Genomic DNA, 23,881 nt, shown 5'->3' on the forward strand with positions numbered 1-23,881 from the left:
CACAACTGTAGCTAGGTTGCTACTAGAAATAATTTTCATCATTTGGGGAACACCTTTGTTCCTCAAGCAATGGAAAAAGTCCCTTCACTGGTAAGGTTATTTAAGATATTCATAATTCTTGGACATTAGGAGACTCTAATCTAATCCAATATGATATCCTTTAATACTCCCAAGGTATTTCTAAATGCACTCATACTTATTACCAATTGGTCAAATCTGCCTTTTCCCAAACATACTACCAGAGCCCTGACATCATCTGCAAGTCAGAGACCTATTCTTTTGAAAGATACCATTAAAAGACCAATCCTGAACCCAGGTGGAAGAAGCATTATATGGTCTTCCTAACCACCAAGACCAATAAAGAACTATAAGAAATACCACGTTGGGTTCACATTTCATAATTTTTAAAATACAAATTTTATTACAAATGGAATTACACACCAGTAAGAGACCTTAAACTGAAGCTCTTTCAAGAGCTCCCAGAAGATGACAACATGAGGCACACTGCTTTCCCAAGAAATTGAGACCAAACAGGTGACATCACAAAGTGGTCAGCTTCCACCCAAAACTCTGGAACCAGATGGCCTAGGATTCCATGTTTAATATTGTCTTTAGTCCTCTTTTATCTCTTTGTCATCCTCTTTTAATTTGTTTTTATGGAGATATAGTTCACTATAAAAGTCATCCTTTTAAAGTGTATAATTCAATGGTTTTTAGCAGAATCACAAAATTGTGCAACAATCACAATGGTCTAATTCTAAAATACTTTCATCACCCTAAAAGGACACACTTAATTAGCTGCCACTCTCTATTTTCCCTTCCCCTTACCCCGTGGAAACTACTATTCTACTTGCTGTCTCTGTGGATTTTCCTATTCTGCCCATTTCATATAAATGGAATTATACAACATGGGGCCTTTTGCTTCTGGCATCTTTCAATTGGCATTATGTTTTTAAGGTTCCTTTATATTGTAGCATGAACTGGTACTTCATTCCTTTTTGTGAATGAATAATATTCCATTGCATGGATATGCCACACATTGTTTATCTGTTTGTCAGTTATGGACATTCGGGTTATTTCCAGTTTGAGGCTATGATATTATGAATAATGCTTCTATTAAAATTCATTTCTAAGTTTATGTGAACATCTTTCAATTATCTTGGATATGTACCTAAGAGTGCCATTGCTGAATGATATGGTAATTCTATGTTTAACTTTTTGAAGATCTGCCAGACTGTTTTCCTTTTTTTTCTATTTTTTTTTTTTGAGTGAGCACACGTGTGTGAGTGCGTGAGTGGAGGAAGGGCAGAGAGAGAGGGTGAGTGAGAATCCCAATCTATACTGACAGCATAGAGCCTGATGCAGGGCTCGATCCCATGAACCATTAAGATCATGACCTGAGACAAAATCGGGAGTCAGACATTCAACCAACCGAGCCTCTCAGGTGGCCCTGTCCATCTTTTTTATTATGAACATCCTACTGGGTGTAAAGTGGCATCTCATTGTGTCTTTAATTTGCATTTCCTTAATGACTGATAATGTTGAACATCTTTTCATGTTCTTATTGGAAATTGGACTATCTTCTTTGCAGACTCCTTTTATTTTTTTCATCATCCATTTACTTCAATACTTCCTTAAGTCATGTCTTTCCTTTTCCTTTTGGCCCACCCCACTGTTTCCTTATTCTCCATTCCTTATTTACTTGTAAATATTCAAGACCTCCAAAATCTTTGGATGATATTTGCTGAACTAATTACTCAGTCTTACAATCTTTCTTATAGTTGTTGGTTTTGTTGCTCCTTCCGCTTGGCCCTACCATATTTCCCCAAAGTCCTATTCCTGCCCTAAAAACCTCCACAGCAATTAATCTAGCTATTTTTCCACATGCAATGTTAGGAAACTCTCCTCATGCTATGTACATTATATGGAAATCCAAATCCATTAGATGGACTGTCTTTAGATGAAGTCATACCCACCTCTCTCACAGTTTCACAGGTGGCCCTTTTCTAAGTTCCAATTTCTGTTGATATAGCTTGTATGCTACCAACTCTTATGACTGTACTTGTAAAGCCATTATTTCCTCACAGAAAATGAAACCTTACATTAAACAGCTCCACCATGAGGTACAGCCATATAGGGCATATTCTCTTTATAGCCAAAGATGACCTATGGCAAATGTACTTCCATTCCACTTGGATGGCCCCAAAAGGCACCTATGTCATTTGTAGAAATTGAATCTATTGGTATCTCTCAGAAAACTGGGCAGACTCATGTTACCTAACCAATCTTGTCAGTCCCTATCAGATGCTTAACTTGACCCCCTTTATTAAGCTATTTAAATTCCTCGTCGTTTTTCTCAATGCCCAATTATCAATATAAACAGTCTACTAGTAACTACCACCCAAACACACTGAGACAGACACCAAAACATTAACTGTATTCTTTCTTTTACTCTGAATTTGGAGACACCCTTAAAAAGGAAGCTAAGTACTTTGCAGGATTTGACTGTTACATTCAAGACATTTATACCACTGTACCTGCAGAAGCTATAGAATTGCAGTATGAGTTACTCAAGAAGTAAAATTAAACTTTTGGATCTTCTACATCCTATTACAAGAAATATCCATTACTGTGAACAATGTGACAAAGAACATTGACCTCCTCCCTTAAGAATTTCAAGAGACTTGGGGCACCTGGGTGGCTTAGTTGGTTAAGCAGCTGACTCTTGATTTTGGCTTAGGTCATGATCTTAAGAGTTCGATCCCCTTTTGGGCTTTGCATTCACAGCACGGAGCCTGCTGTCAGATCCTCTGTCTCCCTCTTTCAGCCCATACCCTGCTCACGTTCTCTCCCTCTCTCTTGCTCTCTCTCTCAAAAATAAATAAATGCTAATTTTTTTTTAAAAAAGAAAAGAAAAAGAACTTCAAGAGACTCAATGTGCAGGACTCCATAACCCGTACTTATATGATATTCGTCTCCAGAGATAGAGTATGTGCTATAGCAGAAGCAATTACTACACCTTTGTTCCAAAAATTCTCTGACTTCTACATCATACACAAGAATATTTGGTATACTAAGCAAGAAGTTTGTTGCATTGCCACCACTGTTCTTATCCTAGCACTGAAGGACCTTTCCACACTAATTTTCTATAAACCACTAAAATGGTTGCTAGCTGGCTACAAGTTTTCATTTTATTCCTCAATGTAGCCTCAAATAATCAATTTTCTGCTTCTCCTAATAGGTATTCTATAATCAGATACCTTGTCTCAAGAATCCTTTTTGAATTACAAGGAACTTCCAGAACACAGCACATGGTTCAGCTACTTCTCCAAGAACAGAGCAAACACGTGATTGTTAATTATGTGAACTATATCCCCAAACCTTGATCCAAAACCCAGCAGAAATTACACAATTTCTTCGTAATTGACATTATTGAAATCATTTTATACAGATGATGTTTGTCCCAAACGATAGTGGGGGACAAAGTTTAACAGTCTTATCCTCTTTTGTTTGGACCTGCTGACAAGGACTGACTCAGACTTTCCAACTTCCTGTACTTTGTCTTATGATTGATTAGCTAAGATTAGAGCTAGCTAACCACAGAGAGAAACATTTCCTGCTCAGATAACTGACTAAGCCTTCTCTTCCTTGAAGAACAATGCCAAATATAAATCATTTCATCTGCAACTGGTTTGTCCCTCCCTATAAAAATCTAAAGCAAAACTACCTACTGAGACATTCTGATCTTTCCATCTGGGGAATTTTCCTTATTGCAGTAAACTGAATAAATCAGTCTCCCTATCCAGTTTTTAATTTGTTAGTTATTATTTAGAAAATTTTACCAATATAACTAATGTGAATAATCAGACCTATTAATAGCTACTTTCTTACCCCAATCCAGATATAACTAAATAAGAAGTTTGTTCAAAGACAGAGCAAATTTATGTTATTATCTAATAACATTCAGGATAATGAATTAAGGCATGCTATTTAGATGCTACTATGTAAAGGACCCAGAAGTATTGAAACTCTCCTTGACCATCTCATCCTTCTTTTCTCCAGAATCTCCAATGGAAATATGGAGTAAAAGCAAAACAAAACAGAAAAATACATTATTATCAAAAGAATGTATAACTCATACTCTATTGTAAAACTTCAGTGCTTTGCTGACTATATACAAAGCTTGTTTTCCCTAAGTATGAGAGGCATCAAACCAAAGCAATCACTAAGATTGCTCTGTTTTGGCCTCCAAAGCTTAAACTTTATTCTCTAAACTCTTCCATTCCAATTCGACACCCAGGGATAGATAAATCAGCAGAAGAAAGAGGATGTTTATCTTATGAAAGCATATTTATAACCCTTAAACTTATTTTTTTTTTTTTTTACAATTTTGGCATAACAATTACCCTGGAAGTGAATTAAATCCAGATCAACACTCTTCCTTGTAGGTCATGAAGGAAAAGGAAGGAATACAAATAGTATCCTTGCTTTCCTCATGCCAAAACCAGCAGCGGACAGAGGATGACTCATAAGAATGAAATAGAAATGAATTCTACCACAGAGCTCTCATTGTCTGTTTGCTAAATGGTTAAAGTTATCAGGAGTCTCAAAATACCTAAATTAAGGATTCTTATAATGTAGTAAAGGATTTAAAAGTCTAATTATAAGCTAGAGTGTTTGTGCTTAGGTATTATTGCAATTAATCCTATCTTAATTGACTTAGATTAAATGTATGTGTTCATTATAATATGACTATCAATATAAAAAACTATATTTATGGAATTTGTTTTTTAGACTCCAAAGTAATAGTTACCTTTTAAGCTCTGGAAATCCCAAAGAATTAAATGTTAACATTCATTCCATCTTAGAACAGAATTTGGAAGAGAAAGAGAAAGATTCTCTAACTTTTTCTCCCTGCCCCCTAAAGAGTAATGTAGAAGTCCAAGCTCACAGGAAGGTTTGCAGCAATAGGCTCTTAAGGGCTTTTTCTAACCCAAACAGCAACAAAACAAGCACAAAGTCCAATGCAAAACTTTAAGTGTGATGTGATGATAGAGAATAAAAAAGGATTTAAGTAGAAAAAGAAAAGGCAACTGAGCTCCTGAGGCAGTAAGAAATTTTTCTTTGCAGATGAAAGAGGAGGCCTTACAAATAAATCTATCACATTTCAAGTAGTAGTCATAAAGCAAAAGCAAAAATACCCAAAAGGAAAAACAGGAAAATGACCTCTGTGCAGATGGAAAAACGGTTTCTGAAAAGTCTGCATCCCCATTCAGTACAAAATAGAGATAGTGTCCCATAACCACCTATAGTGAACTATTCAAACTCATACCTTCAACCAAATGAAGCATTCTTAGCATTTTTTCAGATCCTAAGAAAAACAGCCTGCAACCTTAAAGTAGAAGTATACTATTTTACCTCAAAAGTACACTGTAACAGAATATTCTAGGTGTTATTATTCTAGTAGGATATCTTTACAGTTTGCGGGTGGTTCCACCTATATGTACACCTTCAGCCTCCTCCATGAGGAAGTAAGACATTATTTGTATGGGTGAGTGACTTCCTTACCCTCCTTCATGTTTTTAAGAACACTTTAAACCTACCCTTTATCGGCTGACTGCCAAAGCATATAGACAACTCATTTAAAGATTATACATGGGGCGCCTGGGTGGCGCAGTCGGTTGAGCGTCCGACTTCAGCCAGGTCACGATCTCGCGGTCCGTGAGTTCGAGCCCCGCGTCGGGCTCTGGGCTGATGGCTCAGAGCCTGGAGCCTGCTTCCGATTCTGTGTCTCCCTCTCTCTCTGCCCCTCCCCTGTTCATGCTCTGTCTCTCTCTGTCCCAAAAATAAATAAAAAACGTTGAAAAAAAAATTAAAAAAAAAAAAGATTATACAGAATATCTAGATCTCAGGTTCTTGCTAGAAATGTAACCCTGAAGTACATGTTATGTAACTCTTGTCAAAAGTCTGATTCCCAGACACGATATTTATAAATGATGTTCTGAAAGGTAGACAGTCCATCTACTCCCTCCTCTATTCTCACATCAATACGAATGTTCAAGATCTGAGGGTGTATACCACATTCTGATGCAGCATCCCCTTAAAGAACCAGTGTAACAAGTAGGCTTTTTCTTCATGTGTTTAAATAAACAGCTCACTCAGAGATAATTCTGTGTACGTCAGGAACAAGAAAAGTGATGCTTCTCTAATAAATTGATTGGCTCTAATTTATGAATATCCCAAATCTTATAAATTATTTTATTTCTACCTTTGTTTTCCCTGATAAATCTTAGGACCACATTTGCATCTCACTTCCAGCAAGTGCAGATACACCTATATCGATCTGTGCTAATTATTTTCCTCCCGATTTCCTGTCCTTAGACCCTATGCCTCTCAATTACCTTTAGTTACAAGGTACAACAAACTCTTAAAATGAGAAGTGTTATTATTAGTCTATCCTCAGTTGAATGACACATGGGGTAGTAATTCCCAAAATATAGTGAAACTTCATAGAAATATTCAGAAACAAATGATAAATTATCTTTACTCATGTCTATTTTTTGTTCTTCCCTGTAATTGGCAGAGCAATCAGGTCATGCTGATAATATCGCATTGGTTCAATGTCAATGTTGTTGTGCACTTTACATTTCAACACATTGAGAATAAAGGTTTCATCTTGAACTGTGCTAAAAATATTGTTTTCCTGGTGACATAACTAATGAGCCACCAAAAAAGCATGTCTATCACCAGGAAGGTATTAAATAACAACTGACACACTCTTATAATAAATTGCTATATTTTGACATCTAAAGGATTATTTTCAATTATTTTTCTTGGACAATTAAGCTTATTCAAATTCCATAATGGGTTGTGTCAGTCATCATCATACATAAAACACTTTAATGGTGTACAGTAAGCTTTTGCTCCTCATACAAATATCTTGGGACCTGTAATTACACCTCATTAAAACTTAGCACCATAATTTGGAAATCTCATTCATAATATTTAGTCTAAAATTGTACTAAATAAATAAAGTATATTGTCTGTAAAGCATTCATAAACTTGTTGTCTACAGGACAATTTGTAAAGTTGTATAAATTAAGTAGGGTTTCAAGCATTAGTACCAGAAGGTGATTAAATGAAATGGTGAGAACTTTTGCTTTTTTCTACCATAAAGTAAGTGTACTTGATCAATTTCTTAATATACCCTTTTATACACATTATACACGTTTCTAAAAGTAAATCTAAAAGATATATTTGTTACCTTACCTATAATTTTTTATCACGCTTAGTTAACCAATATTTTACTCAGTGCCTAATATAATCAATGAATAGATAAAATTCAAGAAAGTATGAAATTCCAAAAGTTTGGAAGTGACTAACGTTTTACTCTATTTGCAACCTAACAGGAAAGTATGCCACAAGTTCACTGATGCTGGCCAACTTGGTCAAAGACAAAGGACTTTATTACTGATAGGATGAGCAATAGCCAGAGTATCAGCACTTTCTAAATTCCCTGAACCCCAATTTCCATAAGTTTATATACAGAGAGATAGGTGCGCCTATCCACACATTAGTTGCATTACAAAGGAGGAACTCAAAACTTAGGGAACTCGAATCTTTTATAATGGATGGTAAACATATTTGATCTTTGTTTTAGAGAAAGACATCTTTATTACATTGGACAATAAATAAACCTACCTTTTGCTCCAGTGAGAGACATGCTATCTATTTTCACCATGCAAACATCCTTGAAAAGAGAGTCCAAAACAAGGACAGCCCATTGGCTGGTTGCAAGACCAGAAGAAATATGAGAGACCCATCGTGAGATGTGTCCCAACATGTAGTGTATGAAAGAGTACAGCATGTCAAACAGTGACTGACACGTGGTTGGGGATGATAAATATCTGTTGAACGAATGAATGAGTAAGCTTAACTAAGGTTAGAACAAAACGAAAAACTGTATTTGAATAAAAATCCTGTCTATAGCATAGTTCACACTAGAAAAGAAATAGAAATGATCTATTATTATTCATATGGAAAATTAATGAGATATTAGATACGAGAGGTTCTTCTATTTTTTTAACATAAGAAATTATCATTAATAATGTACTGAGTCAGGGGGCGCCTGGGTGGCGCAGTCGGTTAAGCGTCCGACTTCAGCCAGGTCACGATCTCGCGGTCCGTGAGTTCGAGCCCTGCGTCGGGCTCTGGGCTGATGTCTCGGAGCCTGGAGCCTGTTTCCGATTCTGTGTCTCCCTCTCTCTCTGACCCTCCTCTGTTCATGCTCTGTCTCTCTCTGTCCCAAAAATAAATAAAAATAAATAAATAAAAATAATGTACTGAGTCAGAAAGTATGTCAAGACATCATATAGTGTTTCATGTAAAATTACATGTATATACTTCATGTATACATGTTTACAGAGAGATGTGCCCAGAAGGATAGTAACCAAAATGTTAATAACGGTGTTTTCTCAATTATGCAGTTTAAGGACATTTTTACTTTCTTCTTTGCCTCTTATGTAATTTGAATTGTTTTATCATGGACATGTATCATTTTTTAAGTTAAAGTTATTTTTAAAAATTAAAACCAAATTATATTAAAATTACACTTGCAACCACCATCCAAAGCATCTTTCACTGCCATTGAGCTTTAACACTGACAAAGATTTACTGGGTAGAGAAATTCTAACAGCCCTAATAAAAGCAATGCCTAGCATTAACATCCATCTATTTTATTTTAGAGCTTAATTTACCATCTGTTACATTCAAACTCTTCATCTCTTTACAATTCAATGTATGTTGTGATAAATAGAAATCCAAATATGTATCCAAAATCCACCACAAAAGAAATGTCCAAATGTAAAACATTTACTCAAGCTGAATGCAAACACCCACGGACATCTTCTCAGATTAGAGTCTTTTTCTTACTTTATCTTAATTTGGAAATATAAAAATTAAGTACCCTGTGCTTTAAAAATGGGCATAAAGCCATTTTTGATTTGCCTGAAGATGAAAAAGGGAGTTCTTGCAGACACTTTGCATCCAGCCATATACAATTCTTCTAAATTTTGCTTCTGTGGTACTTAAATGGACTGACAAAAGAAGTACATTTTCATTGTATACCGAGAACTTTCAGGTGTAGTTATCAATGATTTCTCCAACAAATAGAGGGTACTAAATACGCCCACAGCCTTGCATTAGGTGCTCTGTAGGAAGAGGAAAAAATCATTAGACAAAATCTTTGTTCTTGAGGAGCCCTCAAATAAATTAGAGAGATAAAACTATTGGATAGGTAAATGTAAACAATTCGACAACCTGTGAGCAGGTGGTAGACAGAGTGTGCATGTGTCTGAGAAAAGTAGATTAATGTTTTAACAGCTGTTATCTAGAGATAACAATAATCTAGAGATGCAAAAGCAAAATTAAGAAGACATGAGCAAGGACTAACTAATAGAATTGACACAGATCAAAACAAGTACAACCTAACTGATGAAACATCCCCCACACTGTGAGGTCTGCACAATTCTTTACTCAATACTCACAACGTGAATATTCAAGTTTCCACTATTAAAATATTACAAAACTATACATTCTTTTTAGAATCTGTATTAGTTAGGGTTCTCCAGAGAAACACCATTAATAGAAGATAAATATAAGCATATATTATGTTGCTAAGAATATCCTAAATATGTGTGTATATACATATGTTTGAATAAAAATATATTTGAAAAATCTATTTGAAGAAAAAAATTATCATACTGAATTGGCTCATGTTATTATGGAGGCTGAAATCCCAGAATTTGCCACTGGCAAACTAGAGACCCAGGAAAGCTGTTAGTACAACTCCATCCAAGTCTGAAGGCCTGAGAACTAGGGGCACTGACAATGTAGATTCTTGTCTGATAACAATTACAGTCCTCATTTCTGTACCTGGTCATGTGACTATAGCTAGTATTTATAACTACCTTTTGGTCATAATTCTTTACCTGATAAGGTGACCCAGACCTTCACTCCTGAACCATCTGATCCATTAGTTATGCTGCCCAAGTTGGGTGTTTGTAGTTTTCCATTGACTGTAATCACAGGGCATGGAAATACATAGATTCCCTTAAGTGGTCTCCTGTATTCCAGACATTCTTTTTCTTAATTCCAGGTGGAGTAGCAGTCCAGCTTCCATTGGTAGTCAGCATTATTCACCCCAGACAGCACAGTAGCTCCCTTCTTTGGCTGTTGATTCAAAGGCATGAGGAAACCAAAGTGGCCAGGTGGCAGTCTTAATTTCCAGTTCAGTGAAACCATGTGTCTCCTGGTAGAAATATCCCTCCCTTTAGAACTAAGACCTCTGGACAAGCAGAGCATGAAATCATGGGAAAAGAAAGAAAAATTCTGCAAGTGAGGTCACTGAAGTAAGTAATATAAGAGTCATCCATACCAGTTTCAGTGGGAGCAAAAAAGGAGGGGCGCTTACTCCAAACTAGGGGAAACTGGGAAAGGGATCAAGTGAAAACAAATGTTTAAGCAAGTTGAGTCTTAAAGGATGAATCATAGCTGGCTGTATAAGGAAATTGAGGTCCAGAAAGAAAAGTGTCTGTGCTAATTATTTGCCTATTTGCTTTTAGCTCTGTGTCCATTCTACTAGATTGTACTGCATTCTGAAATACTAAGTTGGAGTCTGCAAATTCCATTTCCCAGACACCCTTTCTAGCTGGTTTCCAGCTGGCTTCTGCCAATGGGAAGCACGGGAGGGATATTGGAAAAGAGAAAAACGGGAAACACTTCAAATCCAAGTCTGCCAGATGGTGACACTTCCTTCACGGTCCCAGCTCCTGAAGTTGTGGCCCCCACATCCATGGTTTCAGTTAGTACAGCTGCAGCCTGTCCTCTGATTACTTACTTCTTCCCTTTTTTGTTTCCGTAGGCCTAGAGATAGTAGTTGTTTTTTGTACTTACTAATTTTATCTTCTCCCTTATGATCTTCTAGCTCTTCAATATCTGTGTGATAAATGCCATGCATTAAATCCCCTTTTCTGAAACAGACTGTGTAATTTTTTTTTTCCCTCACTAGTCTCTGACTGATATGTACTTAATAACAAGCTGTAACTCTTGAATTCAATTGCTTACTTTTTGAGCTTGAATGAAGTAAAGGCATCCTTATCAAAGTCAACTGGTAATTTGTGACATGCAATGACATCATGCTTACTTAAAGTATCATGTGTTTGCTTAGAATGAAGTATATACTAAAAGCAAGATTTTGGGAGCCCAACTGGCTATGGCACTTTGCCACTATAATACAAATGATGACCACAAGAACTAGGAGGTTATCTGATTATTTCTGAGTGTTCTAGAGAGCTTATGAAAAATAAATGATGAGTTCAGTGTCAGAAAGAAAGAAAGAAAGAAAGAAAGAAAGAAAGAAAGAAAGAAAGCAAGCCCACAGGCCCAAATGGCATCACATAGGCCAAGTCCCCAAACTGGGGTTAATATCTTATCTAATTGCAGTTTCAAAGTCCCCAAGGAGAAACTTAGGCTTAACCACATCAGTCAGGAATTTTCTTATCAGCATCAAGACATCTGCCACTGGGGCCCCCTTCTGGCCCAGAGGAAGAAAAGGTAATCTTGGTGATAAGGCCCTCTGCTCTTACCCCTCAGGGAAAGCAGCCTTGCCAGGAACAATTCTTTTCGTTTGCCTATAACTTTCTCAGTCCACCCTCCTTCCTATAAAAACCTTCTATTTTGTACAACTCCTCAGAGCTCCCCTCCACTTGCTAGATGAGCCACTGACCGACTCATAAATTGTTTAATAAACCCAGCTAGATCTTCAAATTTACTCAGTTGACTTTTGGCTTAACATCAGTAATTTAAAAAATCTTAAATTACAAAAAAGAAAAGCACTCCTATTTCTTGTCACTACAGGACAAATATGGCTGAATGGCAAATCCAATAAAGTTAAGAAACTTGAATCCTGAAATTTCCCTGTTATTGTAAAATGATATTTACAGTATCCTTGCCAGTAAAACAGGTCTTCTTCCCCTAAATGAACAGACCGATTTTCTATTGCTTGATGATACTGTTATGGCTTCTCCAGAGGTAATAAGCTTGAAAAATAAAATCCCTCAAGGGCCCACCCATCACCCTTCCTTTAGTGCTTCTAATCCTATAAATGTAATCAGATACAACCAAAATGATATAGCTTATACTCCTAAACTCTGAAAGACTTAAAATTTGTATCAACAGAATAGTTTTTTTCAACAAGTGGTGCTGGAACAAGTGAATCCATTCAGTGATCTGCTCCAATGTTATAGCCCATCCTCCTTGGGTTTAAAACGCCTAGAATGCAATTATACATATATACTGTGCTTCTAAAATATTTCTGTTCATTAATTTATATACACCTATGCATATATCCTACCTTACAGGGACACTGGGCTTGAGTCACCACCACTCCCAGATTTAATATAAAAGAAAGAATAAAAGCTTAGGAAGATCACAATGTTGGAGTAGTGTTAGCGGCACAACCCGAAAAATCATATGTCACTATGTCCCCCATAGAGGGACCATAGGATGCTCTCTTAACTAAGGCATTAGGAAATAAAGGGAGCATTGCATCAGTTAGAAAGCTCTGTGATGGCTGTTCTCTGAAAGCTGGAGTGGTGGTAGGAGATACTGTCATTGTAACCAGATTCCTTATTGTAAAGGGAATAGGGGAACTTTAGCATGAACAAAGTTTAGTGTCCGGCCTTAACTCCAGTGGCAAGATAGGCAAATTAGCATAATAGGAACCAGAATCACAGCAGCAATCAGGTTTTGATCTCCTGTCCCTTGACTTTTGGTAGTGACTAATTGATCAAAGAAAATTGGTGAGTATCTTCCTAAAGTATTATTAAAGTATTGATCTAGATAACTTAAACTCTAGTTCTAGGAGGCGCTATAATACAGACTCACAGTTCTTGCTCAGTTACCCAACATAATGGGATCCCCTTGAGGTAGAATCCTACAATGCATCCCAAGAACATGCTATAAATATCACTTCAAGCTTGCCCTAAAGAAACATAAAGCTATTATTCGGAGTGACTCTCCACAAAAGAAAAGACTCTTCCAAGAATTATTATTAGATAATGGCTCTGAGTTAACATTAATTCACCAGTACCTAAAACCTTACAGAGGTCCACCAGCAAAGTGAAGGATTATTGGGGTCAGGTGATAAGAAGAATTTTGCCTCAGTCTCAAGATGAGCAAAGTAATTCCACAAAACCATTGTGCCCCATTTCTCCAGTTCCTGAATATATGATTTCAAGAAGCATATTTTGAAACTGGCCAAAAGGAATGAGGTGAAGCTGTTATGGTGGAAAGGGCCACGTGAAACATGCTCTAGAAAATTCCCTCCATCTGGGAAGATAGCACTCCCAGAGCAAGTCACGTGGTATGGCTTCAGTGATTCCAACACTGGCAAAGTGACACAGTCCCTTAAATGTCCCAGCAGCAGTTGCCTGCCCCACTCACACATCCACCCAGTCTCTGAAACTATGGTTTCTCAGGCACTGTGCTGGCTGCTGAGATGGATGCTCAGGAAATGATGGCAACTCCTCAGGCAGTTTGAGCTTTTGAGGAATTAGCCCCTCTTCCTCACTTGCAATTGTGGTAATACATCTTCTCTTGGTTGATTTCCCAGATTTACAGTTAATAACATCTTCCTACAGTGTCTAATCTCTTAATTCTTTTAATCCTTCCAACTTTCCAACACCTGCATTACCAGTTTCCTGAATTACACCCCCACTTCTTGAAATACTTGGCATAGTCCTTTGTTCCTGAGAAGAATGTAACTATAACAGTCCCCAAGGCCCAGGGTGGTTTTCATGGGATGAGAATTAGTGACCTATAAAGTCATCATTTAATATATTTCACACTCTGCTGTGTGCTTCCAGGAGTATGCCTATGTCTGTAGAGAATCACAGAATTAAGGAACTATTATCCTGTAATATTTTTAAAAGTGTTGCCATGGTGCATCAATAGTATGTGCAAAATGACAAAAGGAAAAATACGAAAAAGAGTCAAAACATCTCTAATAATCTGGAAATGATGGCCTCAATCGCAGAAATGAAATACAGTGGGATATCTCTCAGAGAAGGAAAATGAAAGAGTCTTAAAAATACTTAAATATAGGGTGCTGGGTGGCTCAGCCGGTTACGTGTCCGACTTCAGCTCAGGTCGTGATCTCACAGTTCGTGGATCTGAAATGCATGTCGGGCTCTGTGCTAACAGCTCAGTGCCTGGAGCCTGCTTCAAATTCTGTGTCTCCCTCTCTTTCTCTGGCCCTTCCCTGCTGGCACTCTGTCTCTCTGTCTCTCAAAAATAAATAAACATTAAAAAAAAAACCTTAAATATAATAAGGTGAACTGTTGTGATATTTATTTCATTAGATGACAGAAGTTCGAAGTCACCTTGCTCAGGGAAATATTCACTTCTCTGTTAACTAGATGGCACCTCCCTACTTCTAGCATCATACATTCTCTTTGTATTTTATTGTCTCCTTTTTAATAACAGGGAACAGTTAGTCAAAACTCTGATATTTAAAAAGCTTACAATCCTAGTATTTCCTGCATGTTGTTTAAGACATAGTTGTACACATAAACACAGTCAAAGGCAAGGAAACAGACATTGATATACTCAAAGCAGGACTGACAGCCTCCATCCGACACACAAGGAGCCTGTTGGATGAACTACAAATGTATCCAAAATTTATTATTCAGTTCTTTTGGACAACTAATAAACAGTTATATATAGACTTTCATTTTTACTAGGAGAAAATTGTTTACTTGTAGTCTACTAAATAAGATATTAAAATTCGATTTTTTTTAATGTTTGTTTATTTTCCAGGGAGAGAGAGAAACACAAGTGGGGGAGGGACAGAGAGAGGGGAAGACGCAGAATCCGAAGCGGGCTCCCGGCTCTGAGCTGTCAGTGCAGAGCCTGATGCGAACGCACAAACTGTGAGATCATGATCTGAGCTGAAGTCAGACGTTCAACCAACTGAGCCACCCAGGTGCTCCTAAAATTGAATCTTCTAAATTAAAGCATTTCTAGTCAAATTTACTAAAAGACTGGCATTAGTATTCAACCAAAAAGTCTGGCTGTAGATTTCCTGCCAAAACACCGGCAAAGATGATTGGAAAAATTTACGATTTGGGAAAATACTTTATTAACAGTATATTATCAGTGTTATCTTAAGCTGGTCATGGTTTTTCCATACTTTTACTTTTTTTTTATTGTTTTACTTTAGCTTCATTGGTGCCAATTTTGTTATTAGAGTAATCAAACAAAATCAGCAAGCTGATAAACTACTAAAGTTAACTATGGATCTCACGAATGGATGATCTTATGTAAATATTATACAGAGACCCAAAAGATTCATAATTTGGATTAAAGGACAATGAAAAGTAAACATGGTGACTCCAGAAATTCCATTTTCAACATAAGCAAAGAGGCAGTTATTTTATCCTGGACCAATTCAAGGTGGTTTCATAGATTGAGGAGGCTAAGGTGCTGTAACTGACAGAAAGCAATAACCCTACAGAAATCCATCAGAGTCCCAGAGTTTCAGGTTGCTGTCTCTTTGATTATTTGAACTTTCATTTCTTTTACCACTTAACGCTAACTTATAACACGTCTCTTTATAGGTTGTTTATTTGGTAGGTCAATCAGCCAACAAGGAATTATCGAGAGGGGGGCTAATGTGTTCTAAAGTGGATCTGAATATGTTGTGAGCAGGGTACTAGGTGATAGAAAACCAAATCCCTGATCTAGAGGCCAAGGGCCAGACTGTCACTGTATCTCACATAGCACAGGACAGCGTCTCAAAGAAGTAGAATAAATTAGCCAAAGTATATTTGATCATTTGAAAAGTATCAAATGAATGCATTAATAAGTAAAAATTTTCAAGAAATATTCTCTTTAATTCATGAATCATATTAACTATTAATATCTAAAGGATAGAAGAAGGGTACAGATTCGAGCTAAAATGCACTCTGTCAGAACTCATGGTGGTGGAGATTCATCCTGGAGCCCATTCCGATCATAGGGCTTCCCCTGCCCCCTGGCACTGCAAACCTGTCAGCCCTAAGCTGTTTCTTTCTCTCTCTGGAGAGATATTGCTGAAAGAGAAGTGGACATCATTGCCTTCGCCATGCTATCCTCTCCTGCTTCCTTGGCAGCAACAAGAAGGCCAAAAGAAATTATCCAAAGAGCAAGAGCTAAAGCTGGAGACTCACAACCTAGGCTTCTAGAGCCATTAGAATGCCAGGGTCCGTGGCGGACTTGAGAAAGTGAGGAGTTACAAAGTAGGAAGAAAAGCATAGTATATATACCTTGCCAAGTACATGGAAAGGATCATATGTCCCTTGAATTACAAAGGGGTGATTTCTGCAAAGAGCTGGAAATTGAGTCCTGCACTCAGCTGATTTGTTTAACTGCAGGAAATCTAAGGTATCCCATTAGTTCGGACTTTACTGTATTTTTAAGGGAAGGTTTTAGGGATAGAAATGTCTCTGAAATATGAGAAAGCTCTCTTGCTGCTGTAGGAGAGCTTATCTCCCGGTCATCATCTTCCCAACTCAGCTTTAACGTCTGGAGTACTGTTACCCCAGACACAACAGTCACTTAATCTCATTTCATTTTTCAATGTCAGGGCACATTAATATTTTATAAATAGAAACAAAGTCCATAAGCTAAATTTTTCTCTTATAAAAAAAGTACAGATTTATTTTTTAAAGTGACATGACTAATTTTATCATTACAATTTTATGTTCTGTGAAAGTATCAAATGGTGGAAATCGGAGGTTCTTCCCTCTATTTTGTCAAATTCCCTGATAACACTTGATGTATGGAAACCAGCTATCTTCTCAATTCATCAATACCAAAAACAGTGCTGCAAGAATATTTAACTAGAAAAAAACTAAGAATGTATGTCTAGAAGTAGAAGTATTTAAGAGCTACAACTTAAAATTATTCAGAAAAAATACATAGGATCACACTGCTTTATGATATTTGAATGGATTTTTGGTAATTAAACATTAATAAGGTAATTTTTAAAGGGAACATAAAATAATAATTGCAAAGGACTCGCTTATGTGATGCCATTCCAATTTTATTTTTACTCCATGTGGTAGACAACTTAGTAGGTTTCAGCTAAAACAAAATAAAACAAAACAAACAAAGCGAAACAACTCTCATGGGGACAAATCTCTCTTGTTTGTTACTTAATAGGACCCATGTCTGAGGGGGTAGAGAAAGCTTGGACTTGTGACACACACAGTTCAGATTAGATACAGTATGGCTTTATTTCACTAGACTCTCATAATTCAGGGGTTTTTCTCCCACTTGCCATTGGAAATTTTCTATCAACCAAACTCCTTCATCACTGAATTCTTCCCCAAATCACAGTCACCATCAGCACCGCTACCCACCAACAAATATAACACCCCTTTCCCCACATACTTTTAAGCTTCTAGTACTGCATCTACTCATATGTTGGTAAGAAAAATTATCTGAGCAATGATCTACGACAGGTGTCTCCAAGTTGTTTCTCTAAGCCCTAGATTTCCATGGCAGATCCTTAGTGTCCACTGAAATGGATGACAACAGTGTCCCTTCAGGCTGGAATGCTGGAGCTTGAGACACACTTTATCTCTTTTTTATCTCTTATCCCTTCAATGAGATTCACTATTCTCTCTCCCTCTTTACTTCGGAGTTCATCATAACACCATTTAAGAGGAAAAGTAAAAGTTTCTACTGTTACAGCCTTGAAAATCTTTTATTCCCAGATTGATTACATCTGGTTGATTACCAGGGAGATTTCTTTTCTTTCTCTGGTATCTTAACTAAAGAAAATGTGTATGTTGCATCTGGCAGATAGGGGAACAAAGGCAGATGAACATAAGTATGTGTAAGTCATTTATTGCCTCTTAGTTATTAATGTCTTTACCCAAATAAATTATAAGTTTCAAGAGGGCTAGAATCTCTCCCCATACTGTTATTCTTTGGAGCACAAATACAGTGAAGAAGGACAGGAATACTTGGTTAAAACTAGTTGGCTATTTTAGAGGCACCTGGGTGGCTCATTCGGTTGGGTGTCCAACTCTTGATCTCAGCTCAGATCATGATCTCACAATTCGAGAGTTTGAGCCCCATGCCAGTCTCTGTGCTGACAGCAGGAAGCTTGCTTAGGCTTCTCTGTCTCCCTCTCTCTCTGCCCACCCCCTTCTCAAAAATAAATAAGTAAATAACCATTTTTTAAAAACTAGTTGACTGTTTCCTTCTTCTTTTATTCTCCATCAGTACTGAAATCCCTGTAAATTCAGAGTGATATTTATTTTTGGATAAGCATGCTCAAATACTCGAGACCATCAGTAATACCTACTTACTGGGCAATTTAAAGTACCCTTCAACAAGATCCTGAGAGTCAACTGTGTTTTATGCACAGAGAGGGAAAATTAATTCTGTGTCTATGTCTATCACAGTATGTCACATTTCTGATTGAATCTTTTCAACCTGCTTATTAGACATATAGCACAGGGATAAATTTGTCTTTATAAACTTCATATGTGTCACCAAAAATAGCTTCAGGATCACTATAACCCAATGAACTAAGAACGTCCAATAAATGATTAGGCTGCATTTGACAATGAGAATTGCATACACTCTTCTTAAAAATCTAAAGCACAATATTTCTAGGGAGAATCTAGTTACCCAGAAGTTCCTCTGAAAATTACACCTATGATATTTTAACAGCAGCCAGATGGAAAGCCTTCAGCTTTTGGAACTAATTTTACTGACTTTGTTCCACAAAGCATCCATAAAAATCCTTTTAATCATAGTCATGATGTGTTTTTTTTTTTTTCCCAACTAACTAACCCTACATAATTTTGTATTCTTGCCAAATTGACAGTATCCAAATTTTATGATTTTAAAACTGTATTCACTACAAATCTGATACAGAACAACTTATCTAAATATTTGAATCTATAACTTCAAGATCAATTGTTTTCAGAAGAAAACTAGCCTGAGTTTATGGAGATAAGTAGTATTCTCCAGTGTTAAATTACTCAGGTAAGAATTTAACAATAAGGAAGCTTTTTGTAATTAAATATAACTAATTATGTAAGTGAGAACAGTCAAAAATCATTTTATCAAAATACATAAGTCACAGAATTGTTTTGGCCATTCAGGAACTGTAGTATATTAATTCAAGTAACTTTCCTAAGTCTATGATGATACTGATGTGCATTGTCACATTACGTTAACCCTGAAGGCTTGTCTATCACTTTATTTTCAAACGTAATATGATAGTATAGAGAAATAATACCTGCCCTGAACATGTGAAGGTGAAGTTATTGGCTCACTATTGCTGGGGTACGCGTGTGACAATTGTTCCATGAATGGAAATTGACTTGAGATAGTCCAAACATGCTTTCTCATCAGGTTCTCTTTATAACCAAAGCCATATATCTGCAGGTTAAGAGGCCAATGTACATGAGGTAACCTCAGGTTACAGGTATATATGAAAGCAAACTGATCCATACAAAGAGAAACTTATTAGTTTAGCCTCATCAATGTGATGTTTTTAACCAACCTAGCAAGGCAGTTTGACTCAAGAATGCAAAAGCATACATAATAGGAATGAAACACAGCATTATTTTTATTGCCAATTCTAAGGATCTCTGATTATCTAGAAAAAAATGTAAATCATTAGCAAGATATAGAAGACCCACTTTGAATTGATGACTTTTTATTTCTTGCTTCCTCATCAACCATTTCCTCATTTATTAACAAATATCTGTAGTGGGTGTATGCTAAGCCAGCACTGTAGTTGATATAGTGGATACAAAAATAAGCAAGTAATAATTTCTGCCCTTGAGGAGATTTCAGTTTAGTGGGAGAAAAAAAACAGGCAATAACTAACAATAGCAGTGCAAGATAATAAAGTGTTTTTTGTTCAAATTGCTAAGGACATGTTAATAAAAATCATCTTAATCAAAATGGGAAAAGGTTGGATTCTCAAAGAAGAAATTGAGCTTGATAGATGCCCGGGAATCAGCTAGGTAGAGAAGCTGTTGAAAATGCCAGGCACTCAGATCTGTTTGGACCTTCAACCTCCCTAATTCTTCAAATTCAAATTGTACATACACCACGTGTGCTTCCTGGACACTTCTCAATTCTCATGATAAGTCTACAACTGTAATTTCCTATTTATTTACTTCCACCTGTCATTCTATGCAGTAGCTTCTCTTGGTTTGCTTTAAAGTCCCTGTAGTCCATAACCTACATAAAAGGAAAGACTGCATTTGTCATTTTAATAGGTATGACAATCCCCAGTATCCTGAATTGCTGTGGCATAAAACAAGAGCTAAGTAAATCATTGAAGAATTAAAGCTGAGGGAAGGAATAGTTTGTGCAAAAGCACTAATGTGTGAAACAACATGACAGAAAGTTGGTATCTCTAGAGGAATATACAATGGGGAACAGGATAGAGATGGTTCTAATACTAATCCTTGACAAGGCTGTGCCCGTTTTGCAGCATAGATTAATGGGTTCAATTACAGCTCTGAAGCTAAACTGCTTAGATTGTTTCCTAACTCCACCATTTACTAACTGTTTTATATTAGGGAAGATATTTAATCTCTCTATGCCTCGTTTTCTTTATCTGTAAAGTACCTACATCAGGATTTTGTGATGTTAAAGTGAATCATCTATACACACTTGGAATAGTTACATTACGACATTGGTAGTTACATCGCTATTGAGTAATAAATGTTAACTAACATTTCTAGGCAAAGAGATTTGCCATTTTCTCCTGAAGAATAGGAAGGGACTCAAGATCGTTAGGCAGCAGTGAGATATGATCCCCTTGGATTCTGTGTCGGTCAGGATTCACTGCAAGAAATAGAAACCATTACTTACCGCCCTAGTTGACAGCCGTCTCAAAAATTTGCTCCAAGTTGTGTTTTTTAAAGCACATCTTATTTATCTTTGACTCTACATCTTCCATGTATTCAGGCACATAGTAGGTCCTCAATAACACTGACTTAATGAATTAATGCCTTTGGAATGAAGAAGAAAGGTTTTGCCAAACTGTTTTATTCTACTAAATTCTTTCTAAAACCATTCCTCTGAGAATGAATTAGGATCGTTTGTTTCATCCTCTTATGCCAAATACTAAATGCCACGCAAAAAAACGTCCACAGTGGTAGAAAATATAATTCAGACAAAAATCCATGCAGAGTTGGAAGAGATTAGTAACATAATTTAGAGTGGTGCCATGCTTTGTGAGCCACATCCCACTTGCCAGTAAATTCAGGACACGGAAGTAGGAGCCATTCATAGACTCATCCAAAACCACTGTAGTGATCAGCCCCCACTCTAGCAAGACACCGTCCACATTTTTGCTCTTTGGGTTCCAGGTGTGTAATTACCAACTTGTGCATTTATTCAAGACACATATCTGCCAACAGCTTTCTCCATATAGCTTCTTTTAACCACTCTGGTTGTCCAAAATCAATGATATGTTGCCGCATATGCTCAGTCTCTCAGGACGACAAACAAACTATGGAGCAGTAACGGATAAATATCTCATCCCCAACCAAGCCTCATATTCCAAACATGGCAAGCTTCAATTTCCCACCCTGTGGCCAAAATCTTGGCAGCTGCCTTTGGCTTTATACCCTGCTGGTTCTAGGGATTCTTGCTGCAGTATGTACTCACAGGCGAGATCATATCAGAAGGACATCAGTTGAGTCTTTCAACTACTATCCCCTATAATATTGCCTACAGAGAGACATTAATAGCACTTTAGAGCAATTTATCGTATAGAAAAGTGTTTATATATATTAAAATCTGCCTCAAGTGTCTGTCTCTGGTACCTGTGCATAAAGTCCAGAAGGATATGCTGTGAGTTAAAAGCAATTAGAACAGGTTTGGGGTGGAAGGAAGTTTACAAAGTCATGGTAAAGATCAAGCTTCTCAAATCCCAAATGGAGAAAATTTCATTTCCTAGTTCAGAACAGAGACTTTAACAGAAGATTTTGTGTCAAGCCAAATGCCATGTGTCTGTGTTGTCCAGGGAATACCCTGCTCACAACTCCTTCAAGAGGACCCGTTGCAAAGAGTGAAGTTGACTGACAGGCTCCAGCTTCTCCATCTTTAATCCACTGCCATATGCATATCAGGCTGCTTCCAGCAGATGACTGGGCACAGGGGGAGCTAGAACAGAACATTAGTGCATGAAGCAGGACAAAATTCTGGCTCCAGAGTTTCTCCTAAGCCTAGCTGGAATTTTCTCAGAACTAGGCTTCACTTGGAGTCTCTTCGTACCCAGACTTTCCTTTCCTTGATTTCTTTTCAGACATCAGATCTGTATTTTAGTTGATTATATTAAAAGCAGAGAAATAGGCCTAGGGCCTGCTCGGATGGTTTGTAGTGAATGCATGCATTACCTTGTTCATGTTTTAGCTTTGCTGCCAATGTTTTGAGTCTCTCTTCTGTTGTATTCTCTAGAGGGCCCAGTTGGTTGGGTATCTGACTCTTGGCTTCAGCTCAGGTCATGATTTTACAGTTCCTGAGATCGAGGTTCACATCAGGCTCTGTGCTGGCAGAGCAGAGTCTGCTTGGGATGATCTCTCTTCCTCTACCTCTGCCCCTCCTATGCTTGTGCTCTCTCTCAAAATAAATAAAGAAACTTAAAAAAAAAAAGAAGGTTCAGGGGTGCCTGGGTGGCTCAGTCGGTTGAGCATCCAACTTCGGCTCAGGTCACGATCTTGCAGTCTGTGAGATCGAGTCCCACGTTGGGCTTTGTGCTGACAGCTCAGAGCCTGGAGCCTGCTTCGGATTCTGTGTCTCCCTCTCTCTCTGCCCCTCCCCCACTCATGCTCTCTCTCTCTCTCTCTCTCTCTCTCTCTCTCTCTCTCTCTCTCTCTGTCAAAAATAAATAAACATTAAAAAAAATTTTTTTAAAGGGTTCAAGTTATAAAACTATTCAGCATGGAAGAGGCTAGCTCTCCTCCCCTTCATTCTTCTCAATAGTAAAAACATGCAGAGGTTTTGTTATCAAGGCCCTCTCTCATACAATTTTCCTTACTCCCAAGAGATTTTATGATCCAAACAGGACCTGTCCAATAAGTATTTGGGTACATCCAGGGATGTCAGACCTGTAAAGGATTCAGAGAAGTCCAGACCTTGCTAAAGAGCACACTGTAGAGAACAAGCAGCTTACTGCCCCACAGGCCATTGTTTGGAGCCATTGTTAGAGACAGACTACATACTGATGGTCAGAATGGATCACAGATTTGGCAACTTTCTTGATGCTGCTACCTTGAAAATATTTTGTAGACCTTAAGTAGCAAACACTGTGGGTCTAAGAATAATATCAAAAATCATATTTCAGTAGGAAACATCATTCTTTTCTCAGTGTGGGCATCCAGACTATTGAATTGCATCCCGTTAATTTACAATGCGAGCACTTTTTTTTTTCTTTTTACTTTTGTCTCTGATTATTACCTTTTGTTCTCTCAGGATATGTTTGATTTCTGTACACGTATACCTACCTTAATATTAACAGAAAAGAACAATATATTCTTCCACCACCTGAAAGCATGCTTATGGTGCATACATTTATAGACACTCCTAACTCTCTTCCTTTTGTGTTTATATTTTATCACAGCCTTCCGGCCCCTGCTCTTTCACCTATTTCTTTTAATTCTATTCCTTTGCATCTTATCACTATTTGTTGGCTACTCATAAATGCATAATCCTGTGTCAGTCATCTCAAAAATAATTTAAAAGGGCATGGACCCTGATATATTGGATCAAATAGTATTTAGGATATGTCTTC

The 23,881-nt window shown here is 37.3% G+C and overlaps 1 protein-coding gene across 1 annotated transcript in view; it reads left to right on the plus strand.

The window, feature by feature from the left end:
- Positions 1-23,881, plus strand: part of LOC122201167 (60S ribosomal protein L10-like) — a 135,190-nt gene that overhangs the window by 99,177 nt on the left and 12,132 nt on the right.

This window comes from Panthera leo, chromosome D1, assembly GCF_018350215.1.
Source record: "Panthera leo isolate Ple1 chromosome D1, P.leo_Ple1_pat1.1, whole genome shotgun sequence".
In the NCBI taxonomy this organism is placed as follows: Eukaryota; Metazoa; Chordata; class Mammalia; order Carnivora; family Felidae; genus Panthera; species Panthera leo.